The 19,218-nt window shown below is 46.5% G+C and overlaps 1 protein-coding gene and 1 long non-coding RNA gene across 11 annotated transcripts in view; one reads left to right on the forward strand and one right to left on the reverse strand.

Annotated features, from left to right (window-relative positions):
* Positions 1–3,106, reverse strand: part of LOC144281766 (uncharacterized) — a 34,424-nt gene extending 31,318 nt beyond the window's left edge. For 3 of the 5 annotated variants that reach the window (XR_013350160.1, XR_013350161.1, XR_013350159.1), the window contains exon 1: positions 2,661–3,095. This is a non-coding gene — a long non-coding RNA (uncharacterized LOC144281766). Of the gene's footprint in view, positions 1–2,660 lie in introns of all 5 variants that reach the window. The other 2 variants (XR_013350163.1, XR_013350162.1) reach the window with 2 other exon arrangements.
* HIVEP3 (HIVEP zinc finger 3) overlaps positions 1–19,218 on the forward strand; it is a 457,232-nt gene that overhangs the window by 87,587 nt on the left and 350,427 nt on the right. For 2 of the 6 annotated variants that reach the window (XM_077844481.1, XM_077844477.1), the window contains exon 2: positions 2,107–2,221. The exons of 1 other annotated variant lie outside the window; for it this stretch is intronic. The gene's annotated coding sequence lies outside the window, so the exon portion shown is untranslated. Of the gene's footprint in view, positions 1–449; positions 627–1,664; positions 2,222–19,218 lie in introns of those variants that run through there. 3 more of the 6 variants (XM_077844480.1, XM_077844476.1, XM_077844479.1) reach the window with 3 other exon arrangements.

The raw sequence follows: 19,218 nt of genomic DNA on the forward strand, positions 1-19,218 counted from the left end.
TGTTTTTTGTCGGGAACACTTTTTCCAAATCTTTAAAACCGAGTGGAGAAATCTTCAGTTTCTTCCCCAACATGCTAGGAAGAACAGGAATTTGAGCAGCTCCCTCTCCCAGCAGCTGGAGGCAGCCCTGGCTCCCAGCACTGCTGGAGATTCCATCCACATCCCCTGGCAGTCCCCTCCCCCCAGGGCTGGGTACATAGAGAAGCTGGGAGAGGGCACCGGGCCAGGCCAGGGAGAGGAGTGCCGGGCCGCCTGTGGTAGGTCTGAGCCTTGTCACATTGCCTCCTGGGCTCAGGTCGCTGGTGGCCGTGGGAGAGCCAGTTGCAACCTGTGTGGCTGGTGACATTTCCGGCTGCCAGTGCCCAGCCAATCGGTGACGGGCCCAGCTAGCTAGAGCGATGACACATGAAATATGATAATTTTCTGCTAAGGAGCCCTGGAAGAGAGGAGAGAAGAGAGTGTGTGTGTGGCTGGGAGAGCTCAGCATAGGCAGTGCCTGCCACGAGGTGGGAGGGGACAGCCCATTGGTTTTAGTGGTTTGCCAAAGGAAGGAATGGGCTCTGATACTAGGGCTAGAGGGACATGCCCCAGGGAGTGGCTGTAGGAACACCAGGGTTGCTCTTCAGGTAAGCTGCTGCTGTGCTGCTGCTGCTGCTGCTGCTGGGTGGGAACCAGAGAGAGAAGTAGCCAGTGCCATTCTGGAGCTCTGGGGCTCCCAGGGTGAAAAAGAAACTATAAGGAGCGATTTCCTTCCTTTCAGGCATAAGTGAGGTTAGGAGTTTTGGTTCCTTTTCGGTGCTAACCTCTTTATTTTTTTTTTTATTTCTATTTTTATTTTTTTACCTCTTTAAAAGCTAAAACAAAATTGGAACAAATACCACCTGGGTGGCTGAAATACTTAATGAATAATTTTTTTTTAAATTTGGGCTAGGGGTTATCTCCCCCTCCCCCACTGCATTTTGCTACCTCGATGCTCAGCCTTGCCCAGAAAAAGAAAAAAAGTGTCGTTAACACAGTCTTGAAGAAGGGCCTAAGTCTGAATCTTAGAGACTCTAAAGGTTCCGGTGGTAGTTTTGATTCCAGACTCTGGTTGGAGGAAGAAAATGTCTTGGAATAAGATCTGGTCCTAGATTACATTATACTTTTGAAATAGTGCCAGCATGATTCTTTAGTTTGAGGACATGGCACCTGAAGTGTGGGGCAAGATTCGGAAAGAGCACCCTGGGGTTAACTGTTAAGGTGGCGAAGCCCACACTTCCTCCAGCCCCTTTGGCAGGCTTCCTGGTCCTATGACAGCAGTTGGGGCTTGCGAGGGGCGCCCTCTGTGCTGACAGTCGTCTCCCTGCATTGTCTGACCCTGTGAGTATGTGTGTTCAGAAGTGAAGGATCATAGCGTTTACATAACATGCTGATTAGTCACTGAGAAGCCCATCACTGCAATAGATGTGTGTCTCTAGCTTTACACCTTGCGTTTGCATTCCCTCTCTCTCTCTCTCTCTCTCTCTCTCTCTCTATATATATATATATATATATATATATATATATTTTTTTTTTTTTTTTTGTTAAAAAGCCACAGATAAATGAAATCACGACCACTCTGTCATGATTTCACAGCCGGCCCTGTGGCTGTAGGCGTGGGACTAAGCTTCCTGCGCTCGGAGGAGTAGCTATTCAGAAGTGATAATTGGTGCACTGTATCTTTAAAGGTTAAAACCCCTTTCAAAAAAGGTCTGGACTCATAGTGGCAAAGACGAGCGAGGCATGGGTTGGCTCCGGCTTCAGCAAACAGCTGCTGATTAGATTCCGTGTCTGCGGGCTGAATTTATTCCGTGCCTTTCAGCAGCAGGAATCCAAGAGGGATGCTACTGTTTGGGTTTCTGATCGTGATTTATATTTATTCAGAGGAATAACAGAGGGTGGATCTGTTCCGGCGCGAGCATGCTCACAAGCAGCCGACTCTCCCATTATCCGGCCGCCTAGTTTGGGGCTCCAATGCCCGTGCACACTCCGTGTGCTTATGTGTGTGTACAAACACGCGTGCATGCCTGGATGGACAGAGGCACGCACAGTGCCCTCAATGAGGTCTCTACCCCTTACTTGAAACAGGTGTTCAGGAAAAAACCGCCCCAAGCCCCGACTGGCCGGAGTATTTCATGAAGAAGGGGCTGTGGATCGGTGGGGTCCGAGGACGCGGGAGCAGCGTGCCACCCCGAGGCCGAAGGTAGGGGACTCGGGACTTGTATGCGGCGGATGGATCCCTGGCGCCTGGGTTTATTGATTGTGCTTTTTTGCCTGCGGCCGCCACGGGCGAGCGGCGCGCTGCGTTTCCATCTCGTCGTTGCCTTTCTCGGGCACCGCGTCCGGGGCTGAGCGGCTGCTCTGCGGGGCGGGGGGGGGGGGGGGGGGGGGGCGGACGCCCCGAGCGGCCCCGAGCTGCCCCGAGCGGCCCGGCGGGCGCCGCGCACCGACGCGCAGCCCTCCCCGCCCCCGCCCCCGCCCCCGCCCACCGCGACCCTGAAGCGGGACCGCGCGCTGCCTCCCCGGCCGCGGAACCAAACGGAAACCAAACTCCAGCCCCGCTGGGAGCCTCGCCTCGCCTCGCCTCGCCTCGCCTCGCCCCGCGCCCGCCCCCGCCCGCCCAGCCGGGCCGCACCCGTTACCGTCTCTTCACAGTAGAGACCCTGGTGGTGCCACCTGGCACCTGTCCGTCGGCGGCGCGGGGCGGGACGCAGGTGGCCGCGAGGCCCGGCTCTCCCGGCGCCCGGCGCCTTGGGCTGGTTGGTGCGGCCGCTTCCGTGGCTCGGCCCTCCCTTGAACTTTGGGGGCGGGGTGCAGCGGCCTTCGGGTTCTGGCGGCAGCAGCCAGGTGCGCCCCCGGCCCCCGCTCCCCGCTGCCCTCCGCTGCCCTCCGCCGCCGCGAGCCACAGCGTGTGCGCGCGCTCTGGGCCTTGGGGGTGGCGGAGAATGGGGTGCGCTGAGCTGGTCTCCATGGACGTCCTCCAGCGCTCGTCTGGGTGATTATGTAACCCCCACTAATGATCAGCCCGTGCGCCCCAGCGGCGCCCCCTGGTCTCCCGGTCCTCCCCCGGACCCAGGGAGCTGGGTCCCATGTTTAAGATGTTTTTATGTAACTATGTGTCTGCTGGGGGAGGGGGGCAGGGAGAGTGTGGGGAGACGTGGAAGGACCGGAGCAACTTCTCTGAAAAACAGGGGCAGAGAGCACGTGTGTACTGGGGACAGGGTGGGATGGACTTGGGGTTGCTGTTGATCTGAAGACCCTCCCACAGCCCTTTCCGCTGGTCATTGCTTGTCTGAATTTTCCCTTCGGTCATCCGACCCCTGTTGAACCCTGTTGAACCCTGTAGAAGGTGTGAACCACTCCTGCGGAGCCCCTAGGATCCTAACTGAAGGGGGAGGGCGGTCCCCAGTGCAGGGTGACCGCCCAGGCTCACTTGCTTTAGGTCCCAGCTGTCCGTCATGCCTCCCGGAGGGGAAGAGTTCCTGCCCTGCTAGGGTTTCAGTTTTGCTCTGGGGTTAGGCTGCCCTGTGGGGCCTGAGAAAACCTGAGGCCAGCTAAGATGTTTGGCATTTGCTCTTTAAAACTGTGATGACTTTTGCAGAGGCCGGAGACCTTGGGCATTCTTGCATTAAAATGTTGTGGGGTTTTTTTTGGGGGGGGGGTGGACGGGGGGAAGTAGGAGAGTAGCCATCCTGCAGCAGCATCTGCAGGCAGGAGAGGAAGATGTATATGACACTTTACTCTCCGTTCTTCCTCCCCATTCTGTTTGGTGAAGGCACCCAGAAGACACAGGATTGTCACATGGGGCTCCTTTATCACACCCCTTAGCACCTCAGTCCGGGGCCGCTGGGTAGACTTGTTAAATTTGATGGGAAAGTCTGGCCTCTTCAGGCTAAAATTGTTTTCTTCTCCCCCCAGCACCCTGGTGGGTCTCCTTTAAGAGCCAGCTACTAAAGTGTACACAATGCAGCAGGGCAAGATGTGTTCAGCTGGCACCGTTGTTGGCTTGTCTCCACCAATTGTGTTTCAGAGGCAGCCACCCTCCTCGGAGTGGAGAAGGGTGTGCTGCCTTCAGGGTCCTTGCCAAGTGGGCCTTTGAGGCGTTGAGTGTGTGAAAGGGACCAGCAAGTAGAAGATGCATTTAGTCTGAAGTCCTGGCAGGTTCCAGGCCCCAGCTTGACGGGGAGATGATGTGGGGAAAGCTGTGTGACAACTGGATGGCCTTGAACTTGTCTCTCACTTCCTGCTCTGTGAGTTCCTGATGTCTCTCAGGTTCTTTCTGTCTCCACACTGTCCACCAGGGAGATCCTGACATGCTGTCCTTCGTTCCATTTCTGGTGGGATCACAGCATGTTTGCAAAGCTACAGACACACAGGGAAGGCAGGGCAGGGCACACTGGCTGGGTGAAGAGGCAGCTGGTGTTTCAGGCCAGGCTTGGCCACATGTTGACCAATGTTGTGTTTCATCTGTGAAGTAGGTATCATGAGCATAGCCTTACCGAGCCCACAGAAATGTCTTGAGCAGAAAATGACGTGAACATGGGCTCTGTAGCTAGCCGGCATGAGGATAACACCACAAGGATCTGAAGCTCACATTTTCACAATTTCACTTACCCTGTTGGGACCTTCGTGGTATAAACCAAGAGAGATGTCCTGAGGTCCATGAGCTACAGTTCATGTATTTCGGCCACTGCAGAACATTTCATACTTTCTTTCAGGCGTCTTCGTTTATGTAAAGCTCTAAGCGGCTTGGTTTTAATTTGCCAAGTACCCCTAACAGATTGGAAGAGATTGACATAGTACTTACTGTACAGGGGTTATCAAAGTTCTTTTTGTTAAGTGCCAGTAAGAAGTACTAGTAATGTAAGAAACGAGAAAAAGAAAACAGATGAAATGAAATTTAAAAGGCACGGGAATTAAAAGCATAGAGTTTTAGGGCATCTAATAAAAGTACTTAATGTAAGCAGTACAGTGAAATTTTATGTATTTTGATAGGTCCTCAGAACTCTGTTTTGTAGCCAAGTAACTGATGCTTAAGATGACCTTTATGCATCAAGAACAGTTTTTTAAAAATTTTTATTTATTTATGATAGTCACACACACACACACACACACAGAGAGAGAGAGAGAGAGAGAGGCAGAGACACAGGCGGAGGGAAAAGCAGGCTCCATGCACCAGGAGCCCGACGTGGGATTCGATCCCCGGTCTCCAGGATCGCACCCTGGGCCAAAGGCAGGCGCTAAACCGCTGTGCTACCCAGGGATCCCCCATCAAGAACAGTTTGAATGACATTTTGTGTGTCCAATGTAAGAAGGCATGAGATTTTGCAGTAAACCCCAAAGGATTTTTTAAAAAAGATTTTATTTATTTATTCATGAGAGACACACACACACAGAGAAGCAGAGACCCAGGCAGGGGGAGAAGCAGGCTCCTTGCAGGGAGCCTGATGTGGGACTCAATCACGGCACTCTGGGATCACGCCCCGGGCTAAAGGCAGACGCCCAATCGCTGAGCCACCCAGATGTCCCTCAAAGGATTTTTTTTTTCTTTTTTTAGCATGATGTTTAAAGGAAAAAGTGCATTTGTGAAGGATAACAGAATCCTTGAAGTTTCTTGACAACCAGGGGCTTTCTGATCAAAATTATAACTGTAAAGCACTCCGGTTGAAATTAATTAAGAATTTTCTGACCTTTTGCTGAAATTTAGCAGAGAACTATTATGCTGGTATTAGTACTGCTTATGTTCTAACATTTGATGCTACAGAAGATACTAAGAGGGAAACACGGGAACCTCAGCCTGTCTTCTTGTGACCAGAGACACACTTAAGAGCCTTCCTGCTTGGTGACTTTAGTGCTGGAATTAATTGGAAGAGACCCCATGATAGAAAAGACGAAGCAGGAGAGGACAACCCTAGTGGCGTGTGTCTCTAACGTCAGGGTGGGCAATGTGGACTCCCCACTACTAGTGTGCTGTTGAAAAGCGAATCAGAAAAATGAATCCAGGCTGTCATGGCAACACTCTCATGCTGCACTGTGGTGTTGATGCAACTCCGACACCGTGCTCGAAACTGGAGGGGTATCTGAGTTACCCCAGCAGTACTACACTTTGCCTGACCCAGTGCCCGTGTTCTTAGTTAACAATTTATTCCAAAAACAAAAGCAGAGGACAGTGAATTGAATGCTGACACTTCTTAAAGAGTATTTTTGAATCTGACGCATATATCAGAAATGTGAAGACACCAATTTAAAGTAGCAGAAGAGTACTTGTTCAATTTCTAGATGCACATAAATTCATCGTTTTGGTAGATCATTTTTGAACTCACTAAAAAAAAACCGACAACAATAGCTGTCAATAGCAGGCCATTGAATATGATCAGAAGTGTTCAGAACTGTCCAGAAGTTCCATATGTATAAGCCAAAGGGTTACTGATGTAATAAGGTAGAGTAAAGGGTGTTCTCCAAAATCAGGGGGCTTGGAAGGCAGAGGAAGTAATGTGGGGGGGTGACAGAACCCCACTCAGGGGTCACACTTGGGAATATGTGCTTGGGCCATAGATCCAGCTTGTTGATGAAAGCCATGCATGGTAGTGAGGTGATACTTCCCCTCATTACTAAGTGTTACAAAATATCAGGTGTGGCGGGCATTCTTGTGAGAAAAAGGCCAAGAGTGGGGCTTTATATCTGCACAGAGGTGCAGTGGAGATGAACTGAGAATGCCCCTCAGATCTGGGGAGGGAAGTCAGGGTAGAAGCACAGGGAAGTTTGTCTCAGGCATCTTGGAAACTCTGAACACACATGGGTCCTTGGATTGGGGTTCAGGGCCATCTTTTAAAAAAAGTGAGGAATGTGTGCGTACCTGGTAAGCAAATAATAGCCACGAAGAAAAATAAAAGTAGTGTCATAAATACATGACATGCTCTGCTGACCCTCTGTCACCAACGTGAGTCTGTTCAGCCATTCATGGGAGTTTCAGGCTTGGCATTAGAGGCTGAAGCTATCTTGAGATCAGAGGAGCCCTGATAAAAAGGAACTGATTTAGTTTTGATAGAGGAAGAATTCTGAAAACCCTCTCCATCAAGAGTCAATACAGCAGACCCTTGACGTTTTCTTTTTCTTTTTTTTTCCTTGACGTTTTCTATGGATAGATCTCAACCTGTTGGCAAATCCCCAGATTTGCAAATGCAGAAGTATTTGCGTAGGCTCTCGATTTGCTTCTGAATCAGATTTCTGGCGGGAGAGGAGAGGTCCCCATGATTATTCACAGCCCACCGATGATGAGGGCCTTTTCAATGTGCCCTCAAGGAAATAAAGTTTCTCTCACTTCCAGAGGGTTTCTGTTTCCCTGGCCGGGAGCTTTGACGAGGCTCCCTCTCTAGCTAAGGGAGGATGCCCTGTAGCTTTATGATGCATCGTTAACACGTGTGCTTCGGGAGGAGGAAGATTGCCATTAGGGGTTGTTCACGAATAGCTGAAAAAGTGAAAGTTGAAGCTGCCAACACCAGGCATGGCTGGAGTTGCTTAAAAAAAAAAAAAATCACACGTGTGCAACCTCCCTGCACTCCCTGCACTCCCTGGTGCTCAATATATACTTAATACACTCTTAGAAACTTCCCCTGACTGGCAGCAAATCTCCGTGAAGAGAATTGGGGCATCACACAGCTGAAGCATATGGTAAAGGACTTAAAAATGAGAGCATCACCACCGAAATCTAGGCAAGAGAGACAGGACCTAGTCGTTTGTTCCATGCCCTCATTTTAAAAGATTTCAAAATTTGAGAAGATTCCAGGAGATTTAAAAAACAGCCAGCATTGTGATTGTGATTACATTAAATAAAAGAGTCAGAGCAAATGGACTCTGGAGGCCGGGCCTTGCTGCACCTTACCAGAGAGGTTCTTGCAAGGATGTTTCTGGAGTGATTTGGGTGGAAGCTCCTAGAATTTTAAGTGAGTTTAAGAGCTCTGCCGATTACAGTTGAGGAGATCGTCTTTGCCAAGCAACTAGAAACAGCAATTTGTTTTAAGAGTGTCTTATTAAATGTTTCTCTATGAACTTAAAAAAATTTTTATTATTATTTTTTTATGAACTTCTTTTTAAATAACATTAATAAAATAGCCTAAATTCAAAACAACGCTTACAAACTGTATATAATGGTGTAAAGTTACTTACCAGTCCTCTTACAAGAAATGTTACTCTTACCTGTGAAGAACGGTACCCCTATCCATCCTGTCCCATCTCTTTACTTTTGGGATCACCATTTTCTGGACATTTCTCTTTTCCCCCACGCTTTTCTTTATTGTCTTACCCTCTTCTGTTTCACATCCCTAAACAGTACGTCTAGCTGTGTATGTCTGTGAGCTTTATATAAATGGAATCGTACTCTTGGTATTCCTTGTTCTCATGTTCCCGTTAGCCCATGCAGGCCAGAATGCTGTACTGGTTGGCAAACAAGTGGGATATTTCCAAATCTGTTGGTGGTAAGTTGCCATCCCTCTGCAACCCGCCCCCCCACCCCTGGTGCTCTCCTGACCCCTCTTCAAGTCCCTTCACCTTGGAAGGGATCACACCTGGCATGGCAAGGGAGCCTTGGGCCCACTATGCTGAGAATCCCTTCTGTCTGACTGTGGTGACTAGTTGTTCAGTGTTTCATTCTTGGATTTGTTTGTGCTGTTGAGTGTAGCTGAAATTTTTTCACTTTGCTGAACTGTGATGTTCTACTAGAAACACTAAAGTTATTTCCAGTTTTTTTGCTATTTTAAATATTGCTGCTGGGAATATTCTTGTTCAAGCCACCGCTGTCCCCTATGGTGAACACGTATGTAGGTTTTCTTAGGGAACATACATAGGAGTAGAATTACAGGTCAGAGACTGTGGACATTTTCAGGGCTACTAGACTGGTTCAAAATCAATTAAAAAAAATCAATTTCCATTGTGTTATGTGAATCTCACCTCAGTAAAAAAAAGAAAAAAAAAAGCTAATTTCCATTGTGTTTGGCCAGTTTCTATACCCAGCTGCAGTGTATAATTGTTCCTTTTGCTCAATATCCTTGCTAGTACTTTATGTATTGTTGGATATTGTCAGAAATTTTTGCCAGTCTTGTGGGTGTATAATAGTATCATACCTGCTTTTAATTTGTATACATTTGATTATTCAAGAGTTTCAGCATCTCTTCATATGCTTGTTGACCGTGTGTGTGTGTGTGTGTGTGTGTGTGTGTGTGAGGTGCCTTTCAGATCTCTTGTCTATTTATTTAAAATTTGGATAGTTTGTGTTTTTCTTATTTATTTGTAGAGGTTATTTATGTATGCTGGAAACTATTTCTTAGTGTTGAAAATACGTTCTAATTTGTGGAATATTGCTGGATCCTTTTTTAGTATTTTTAGAGTGGCGGAAATTCTGAATTTTAACGTAATAAAATTTTATCTTTCTTTTAAAACCGAACTTTTTGTGTCCTTTTAATGATGTTTTCCCTACAGCAAAGTCATAAAGTAGTCTCTTGTATTGCCTTTTAAAAGTTTTAGTTTTGCCTTTCATATTTAGTTATTTTCCCTTGAGAATGATTTTTTCTATGGATTTGATATTCTTTATCAGGATAAGGAATTACCGTTCTTCAATAGTTTACAAAGTTTTTTTTAAATTCATAAATGGATATTTATAAAATACTTTTCTTGTATTTTTGGAGAGAATTTATGTAATTTTTTTCTTCCTTTAATTTGTTAATGTCTGGTCAACTATTTTCTAATGTAAAATTAATTTTGTTTTCCTAGAATAAACCTGATTTGGTCATGATGGATTCATTTTGTTATGTGTTGCTAGATTTGTTTTACTTTTATTTTGTTTAAGAGTTGTGCATCTGTGTTCCTTCATGAGTGTATTGGACTGTGATTTTCATTTCTCATATTATCCTTGTCAGGCTTTTGTATCCAATTCTGCTAGACTTGTGAAGTGTGAGCTGTAGAATGTGTTCTCCTTATCTCTTCTCAAAACGAGTTATGTGGGGCTGGGATTCTTTTTTCCCTCAAGATTATTAACCTCTGATTCAGTTTCTTCAGGAGTTATTGGCCTATTTTCAGGTTTAATTTTTTTTCTTTGTAAGTTAGATTTTTAAAAAAGAATTTATCCATTTGTCTGAGTTTTAAAAATTTTTACCATAAAGTTATTTATGATATGCTTTTGTATGCTTTTAAGCTCTGTAGCATTTATGGTGATAATATCTCCTTTTCATTTATAATACTGTTGTGCTTTCTATGAACCTTTGTTGAATACCCTTTTCAGAATTTTGTCTATCTTATCAATCTTTTAAAGAACGAGTTATTAACTTTGTGAACCTCTCTGTCATTTATTTTGTTTTCTAGTCTGTTAATTTCTACATTAATTTTTATTATCTTCTCTCTTTAACTTATTTAGGTCTGACCTGTTGTTCTTTCTGAACTTCTTAAGTTGAATGTTTGACCTTTTTCCTATTATGAACATTACAGGTTGTGTATTTCCATTCTAACTTCATTGCACATTTTTTGATATGTAATATTTTTGTGTCATTTGGTTCTAAGTATTTTAAGATTTCCACTGTTATTTATTCTTTGACTCATAATTTATGTGTACCTGTGTTTCTTCATGTCCAGATCTCTCTTTGTTTTTCTTTGTTATTACCTTTTTGATACTGATTTCTAACTTAATTGTATCATGGTTGGTAAATGTTGTTTATAAATTTTACTCAAGGAATCCCTGGGTGGCTCAGCGGTTTAGCGCCTGCCTTTGGCCCAGGGCATGATCCTGGAGTCCCGGGATTGAGTCCCGCGTCGGGCTCCCTGCATGGAGCCTGCTTCTCCCTCTGCCTGTGTCTCTGCTTCTCTCTCTCTCTCTGTGTCTCTCATGAATAAATAAATAAAATCTTAAAAAAATTTTTTTACTCAACCTTTTGTATTTACATTTGTTGAGGTTTATTGTGTGAGACTTAGTATGTGGTCAGTTTTCACAGCGTTGAATGGATTCTGTCATTGTTAAATATAGTGTTTGGTGTAACTCTATTGGATGAAGCTTCTTAACTGTACTGTTCAAATCTTTTCTGTCATCACTGATTTTTGTTTGATCATTGAAGGAAGTGCATTATAATCTCCCACTGTGATTGTGGATTTTTCTTTCTTTTTATGGTTCTGCCAGTTTTTTGTTTTATATATTTTGGGTCTTTGTTGATATGTACCTACAAGTTTAGAATTGTTTTATCTTTCTGGTGAATTGGATCTTTTATAATGGGGTGGTATTTGTATCTTTAGTGATTCTTTTAGGCTTAAAGTCTATTCTGACTGATATTAATAGAGCTCTACCTATTTTGCTTTGTTTAATATTATCTGAGGTGTCTGAAACACATTCTTTAGAATTTTCTTATGTGAGGGTCTGCTGGTGACAAGCTCTCTGTTGTTCTTTGCTAGAAAATACAATAAATTTTCCCTTGTTTTTGAGAGCTCTCTTTTCAGGGTAGAATTCTAGGTTGACAGTTATCTTCTCTCCAATACAATGAAAATAGTATTCAAACATCTACTGTTTTCCACCATCATCTTTGAAATCTGCCATCAGTCTTGTGTTTCCTATGAGAATAATCTTTCTTTTTCTCTACTTTTGGATGTTTATTTTTTTTGTCTTTGGTGTTCAATATTTTCACAAAGATGCACCTGGGTGCATATTTCTTTTAATTTCTTAAACTTCATACTCATTAGACTTCTATAATCCATGTGAGAGTATCATTTATGGGAAATTCTTAGCCTGTCTCCTCAGGCCACAAAAGATGAACCTCAAGGTCACTTTGTTTGGCAGGTATCCTCAAACTGGCTTTAGGGCTTGGCTCCCATTCTGAGTTCTAGCTTTTACTTGCTTTTCACTTGAATATATCTTATAAACTTCCCAGCTCAGTAGTCATTCAAAATGTTTTTCTTTAGTATCCAGTTTTCTTTGTTGTTTTCAGCAGAATTGCCTACATATCTAGTCCATGGGGCTTATAAGTAAAAGTCTACATAGTTTTCTTCAATACCACAATAAGCCTTAATACTTGTTAAACATGAAAGACTATGCTGAGTCTACTGACAGGATATGTGTATTTATACACATTTATTTCAATGGTTGGTCCATTCCATGGTTCATTCAGTTTGAATGAACATACATATTTATATATATTTATACATATTTATATTTCATACAGTTCATTCATGGTTGTTCTTAGCAATGTAACTCGCACAGGTTTCTTCCAGGCTAAGATAGAAGACTAACTGGTGCTAATGGTTGGAATATGTATGTTTTAAACCTGTCAGTAAGAGTCTTACCAGAATAGAAATGAGTGACATTGAGTGGTTAACAGTTTAGCCTTTGTTTTTTTTTTAATGTTTTTAAAGATTTTATTTATTTATTCATGAGAGACACACAGAGAGAGGCAGAGACATAGGAAGAGGGAGAAGCAGGCTCCCTGTGGGGAGCCTGATGTGAGACTCAATCCCAGGGCCCCGGATCACAACCTGAGTCAAAGGCAGATGCTCAACCACTGAGCCACTGAGGTGGCCTCAACAGCTTAGTCTTTAAATGGAGTTCATCCACTGCTAGGGGGTTAATTCTTCTTTTTTGGTAAATTGGGACAACTGATGGATTTTTAGCTGATCTTCAGCTCCACACATTGGCTGTCCTGTTTTGACAAGGCATTTCTTCTGGATGTAGCTTTTTTTTCCAAACCTGGAATAAGAGGTAATTAAGATTAGAGATAGTCTTTTTGCTTTTCTGCTCACTAAAGGCTAAATTCTCAGAATTGCTACCTTTTCTCTTGTGGATAGCTGTTTTTTTGGTTTTGTTTTGTTTTTCCCTGTTTTTTTTTTTTTTTTTTTTTTTTTATGATAGTTACAGAGAGAGAGAGAGGCAGAGACACAGGCAGAAGGAGAAGCAGGCTCCATGCACCGGGAGCCCGATGTGGGATTCGATCCCGGGTCTCCAGGATCACGCCCTGGGCCAAAGGCAGGCGCCAAACCGCTGCGCCACCAGGGATCCCCTGTTTTTCCCTGTTTTGGTCCAGAGTCCCACCTTCCATGTTACCCTTATCTCTTCATTCTTTGTTATTGAATGATAGGCCTTCCCACCTAGGGACCAACTCTCTTTTGGGGGTAAAAATAAAGGAGTGCAAGTATCCAGTTCTCTAAAACTGGCTCTCTCAACTTTCAGCAAGCAGGACGTGGGGACAGCTGGCATCCCCAGACCCTCCCACTGCCCATGTGGCTGGGTTGCGCTTGGCTGAACTCAACTTGCATTCTTTTTGGCTGAGGGACTTTATAACTCACTGTTGCTAGGAGGGGTTTGTCCAAGAGAGTCCTGACTGGTGAGTCTCATGTGGTTTACTCCTGGGCAGGTGGGCCCTGCTGCTCACTTCCTGGTGTATTTCTGAGTGAGGGGCTGCTGGGTTGTCATTGTCCCCTTCCCTTCCTGTGAGCCTACTAGTGGTGGGGCATAGCAGATGGACATTCCGGCTGCCACGGACCCCCTGCAGGCCCAGTGAAGGGAACCGTGCCAGTCTCCTGTTCTGTCCCCATTCCTACTGCCTGCCTGCCCTGTTAACTTCTCTGCTCACCTCTCATCCGGCTAGGGCAGGGACGCCCCAAGCGTTAGAGAGCCAGGCAGAAAGTAGTTGGGTGAAGGCTTCCTCTCTCTCTCCATCCTTTCCAGGGTTTATGATGATAGGAGCTCCTCTTGCTGCTACCCCAGAGCAGCGTGGCAGTTGCTTTCCTTGTTCTCTCCACCTCTTTTTCTCCCCTGCTGCAGCCCCTCACCCCATTGCCAAAGAGTTTGGAGAGAACAATTCAAGGGTGAATGATATTTTTCTTGGACAGAGACAAATGACCGCCCTTCTTCCCAAGGCCAAGTAATTCTTGGAAAGATGTTTCCTCTTTTTCATCTAATACATGCATACTTTCTATCTGGGAGGCAGAAGCCACAGAGGAGCCCAATGAGAGAGCCTCATGGGCTTGCCAGCCTTCTCTGTGGGTCACTGGCCAGTTTTGCTGAACATCTGCCCCTCTGAAGTAGGCTGAGAATCAGTCTCCCTGGATGTCTGAGCATTTCCACTAATTTGTAATGGCAGTGCTGGAAATGCTTGGGGCTCAGGGGCCTGCCACTAGCTTGGCAAGGACAGGGAGAGAGTAGACTTTCAGGAGAGAGTGGAGAGAGGGATGGAAAGAAGGAGGGAGAAAGGAAGGTAGGAGGGAGCAAGGAAGGAGGGAAGGATGGGAGGAAAGAAGGAAAGGGGGAAGGAAAGAGGGAGAGAAAGAAAAGGAAAAAAAAAAAAGAAAGAAGCAAAGGAAGCAGAATGTATATAACTCACTCCTGAGCCCAGAACCTCCCAGGTGGGACTGTATGACATCAAGTCTCTTTTTGAAATTGTGCACAATGGACGTATAACAAAATTCACCCCTGTAAGTATACAATTCAGTGAGTCTTGACAAACATCTCTACCCATGTAGCCACACCACTCTCAAGATACAGGACATTTCCATCATCCCCTAGAAGTTCCCTTGTGCCTCTTTGTAGTCGAATCTTTCCTTCCACCCCCTTCCCTTCCCAATCCATCACCGCTCGGTTTCCTGAAGCCAGAGTCCTGCCTCTTCCAGAACTCCGTATAGATGGAATCTTAAAACAAGGGCTTTTATGGCTCCTGAACTTCTTTTACTCAGGACAGTGCTTTGGCAACTCCCTTGTGTCGTGAGCATCAGCAGCTCATTCCCGCATGGCCCCGGTACATTCCTTCACTCGGATGTAGTGTATCCGCTCACCTGTTGATAGATATTTGGGTTCTTTTCTGTTTCGGGCTGCTATAAATAAAGCTACCATGCACATCCACATACGGGCTCTTGTGGGTACCTATCTTTTCCTTCCTCTTGGGTAAATACTTAGTCAAGTTTCTTTTCTTATTTGTTGCTCCAGCAATTGGAAAGGCCATTTTATCTCTCTGGGCCTATCAGCCTGTCCCCCGGGGGTGCCTTCTATTTCCCTTCTTATGGATGAGCATGGAAATAATGAAGGGATGTGGACACCACCACTGGTGCCAGCACCTAGTGTATCCCTCAGACATTGCGTTCTGTTTGTCCACCTGTTTGATACCCTTGCTAGACTAGAGACAACGTGGCACAGGGATAGAGAGCACTGGCATTGGAGCCAGACTCCCAGAATTCATATTCCAACTCTGTCACATGCTAACTGTGTGACTATGGACAAGCTCCTTTTTCCTTAACTTCCAGGTGCCTCAGTTTCTTTATCTGCAAAATGGGGATAAAAAGAGTACCTACTGAATGAGGTTGTAAAATCTTGATAATAGATATGCTTAACCCATGATAAATACTATGCTGTTGCCGGGTAGGGATATCAGGGTCTGGAACACACATGGTCAGAGCTCTTCTTAGCGGCTCATGATGGGACCAGAGCAGTTCCCATCGACTGCTGTGTTGCCTGGCACCCCCACACTGGAGCTCCCATGGGGTAACAGGCACTGCCTTCACACTGGGCAGATAACACTTTTTTTTCCCTCTTGTCTCTATCAGCTCTTCTCACTTGGGCTCTAGCTGCTTCCTTTTAATTCTTAAATTAAAATTCTGTCTTGGCTCTCTTGTGTGGTTATTATGCTTTGAAACCCATAACTGCAAGTTGCAAGGGAGTCCCACTTGTTTGCTTTGTCCCAGATCCTTCCCTCAGTTCTGGGTCCACACACATCAATCATAGAGGAAGCAAGGCCTGGAAAGGTCCCTCCCACACTCTGGGGTCCTCACACCCTGGTTTGCGTGAATCTTCGCATATCACAGGGCTTGAGGCCTAGGTTGATTAGAGATATGGCAAGGGGGGCATAGGCCCAGGTAGATTTTCCTATAGTTCCATCAAGGATGTAACTGTCAGGGCCTTGATCGTAGCCAGGGTTGTGGATGCCCATCCCTGACCCTGTCACCTCTGCAAGGTAACAACTGAAGCTCTCCTTGGGGGGTGACTCTCTTAGTGGAGTGAGGGATATGGGGCCCACTGAGTACATAATTGGAAACGAGGACTTAGCCTAACAGCCCTACATTCCAGGAAACACTCTGTGGGTGTGACCTTTTTCTCTCCAAGAATAAGATGATTCTGGGCCAGGATGATGAAAAGAACTAGAGAAATCAGAATGTGGGATTGATCTTTGATATTTGCCAAAGCGAGAATAATGCATCCAAAGTACAGTGTTCTGTGGGTCTGTGGGGAGGCTGGGAGCTCTGAGCAAGACAAGGTGGTGACCACTCTGGGCACTCTGGGTAAAGCATGGCATTAAACGGTTTCCATGGGGGGCATCTCTGGGTGGCTCAGTGGTTTAGCGCCTGCCTTCAGCCCAGGTGTGATCCTGGGGTCATGGGATCGAGTCCCGCATCGGGCTCCCTGCATGGAGCCTGCTTCTCCCTCTGCCTGTGTCTCTGCCTCTCTTTCTCTGTGTCTCTCATGAATACATAAATAAAAATCTTTTTAAAAAAAAAAAAAAAAACAACAACCCTCCCCTCCCCCGGTTTCCGTGGTTAATCTCAGTTAATGCACTCCAGTGAGTTAGAAGATAGCAGCCATGTGCTCTTAGAGCAGTGGTTCCCACCTTGGGGTGCCCTGATTTTATTGGTCTGGGGTGAGTCCTGGGCACCTGGAATTCTAAACACTGCTCCAGCGATTTTAACATATAACCAAGACCAGGAACTATTTTCGAGACAAAAAGAATTGGGCTTTCAGAGGTCAAAGTCACTGGCTCAAGGTCATACATCTGTGAGTGGAGGTGGAGGATAGGAGCGCAGGCCTGCATGACGGCAGCACTTGGACAGGGCGCCCCATTCTGTGTGCTGATCCGAAAGGTGTCAGCATCTGCCCCTGGTGCTGGGCAGGAAATGGTCCACAGGGACACAAAGATGCTGATGGCTTTCCTAGCGCTTCCTTGCTGACCCAACACTCTTTAGAGACTGAGCACATGCGTGCTCTGAGCCTGATGAAAGGCTTCCAGGACAGAAAGTCACTGGCCTCGGCTCCTGGCCCACTCGGGAGAGCAACATGCCATCTGCCCGCAACTCTTGGTCTATCCTTGGTTGGTCACATCTGGATCCAAGAAAGCAAGGGTGGATTTTCTTGTTTTTATTTTATTTTATTTTTTAATTTTTAAAAATTTTTTCCTAGTGTGACTCCATAGCCAGGCATTGGGGTCTTGGTCCTTCCTGAGCAGGGCAGGATGGGGGAGACAAGTGCGGTGAGTAGTGATCTTTGCCATCCCCTGCCTCCCCTAATAACTGCGGCAATGGGACTCCCAGGAGCTCGGTGCTTGCTGTATGCACCAGGCACTGCTCTAAGGGCCTGACACATATTAGCTCCTTTTATCCTCACAGGAGTCCTGTGCAGTAAGTGCTATTATTATTATTCCATTTTTCAGATGGGGAATGTGAAGCACTGAGAGTCCGGTGGCAAAAATGGGCACAATCCCAGGCGGTCGGAGTCTGGGGCTCACTCTTAATCCATCAAACTAAACTGCCTCCCAGGGATCCTATTTTGCCTTGTGTTTTAATTGTTCCAGGACTGTCATCTGGTGATAGATTAACTTTTAGCACAGGGGCATCTCTCCATCTCCCCGTCTCTGGCACAGAGCTGGATTCATAGCAGGTATTCAGCAAATATTAGCTGGTTGATGGATTCTATTTTATTTAAATTGATTTTGTTTCGGAGGGGTCTGCTATATCCCGAGACTGTGATCATCGTGAGTGTGTTCCAGGAGCGTAGTACAGGTTACTCCATTTTTCTACTTCTTGACTTGTAAGTATTTCTAAATACTCCAAGTACCTTTTCAGAGGTGCGCACCGCATTCAGTATTGGTAGCTGCCCTAAATTCTCACCCATATCGGTTTTCCGAGAGGAACACTTTTGTGCACTTTAGGAGCAGATCTGCCTTTGAAGGATTCTTTTCCAGAACAGAAAGGATTCTAAATAGTAACGGTCCCTCCACCATCCAGGCCCTGGAAATGAAGTCGTTTGTATGTTGGGCTCTTCCAGGACAATCCGCTCAAAACTCTGTCCCGATTGAGTGGCAAACATCATTGGCGCTCTGCCCAGACACCGTTGGATCCCGTTGACAGGTTCTGTGCATCTCTGGGTCCCCCGCAGCTTCTGTGGCTTTTGCCCCGTCCCCTTCTCCAAAGCACTGTCCTCCTGCCAAGCGAGCTGGAGCATCGGTGGCCAGTATTAACCGGTGCAGGACTATGAAAGCTCAGCTGCCTTGCCGTGGGGAGGAGATGCCAAACTCTGGACGAGGCACAATGTATACTCCAGAAGTCTCCTGGGATCAGGGCAGAGGCTGGGACTTCACCTGGGGTCAGACCCCAGCCTGGCCTCTCCCCTTCTCTGTAGGGCTCTCCCATTCCTTTCCCCACTTCCTGGGGACATTTCTTTGATGAATCCCCTGCCCTGGGATCCCTGTCTCAGGGCTTGCTTTGGGGGCGTGTGCCCTAAGTTCTGGACAGTGGGTTGGATGTCATTTAAACCAGAAAATATCCGGCAGCCTGGGTGGCTCAGCAGTTTAGCACCACCTTCAGCCCGAGGTGTGATCCTGGAGACCCGGGATCGAGTCCCATGTTGGCTCCCTGCTTCTCCCTCTGCCTGTGTCTCTGCCCCTCTCTCTCTCTGTGTCTCTCATGAATAAATACATAAAATCGTAAAAAAACAAACAGAAAATATCCCCTCAGTCTCTCTTTTAAGCTTTTGTGCCAGTGTCCCACACCTGCCCCACTGCTCTCTCTTCTTGGGGCATCCATTCTCACCCCCAGCACATCCCTATCCATAGCTTCTGCTGGCAGCCCAGCCCCTTCCCTGCGCCCCTCCCCCCCCACGTAGTAACCCAGCTTGTTTCTACCCTCTGATTCTGTTTCATTCGCTCAGTATTCGACAGGTATTTCTTGAGTCTCTGTTCTGTGCCAGGCGTTCTGCTGAGTATGGGACGTACCGTGTGCATCGCGGAGGCGAGGCACTTGCCCTGGCGGCCCTTACACTTCCAGGGAGGGAGGAAGACAGTAAATCGGCAAACAGATGAATAAGCAGGGTGATCGTACGTTGAGGTGACGGCTGGGCAGGACATGCCGGGTGATGTGCCAGAGGACAGGCTTGGGGGCAGCCAGTGAGATCCAGGCCCACGTCGCACCTCCCGCTTGCTC

Source organism: Canis aureus, chromosome 13, assembly GCF_053574225.1.
Source record: "Canis aureus isolate CA01 chromosome 13, VMU_Caureus_v.1.0, whole genome shotgun sequence".
NCBI classification, from domain to species: domain Eukaryota; kingdom Metazoa; phylum Chordata; class Mammalia; order Carnivora; family Canidae; genus Canis; species Canis aureus.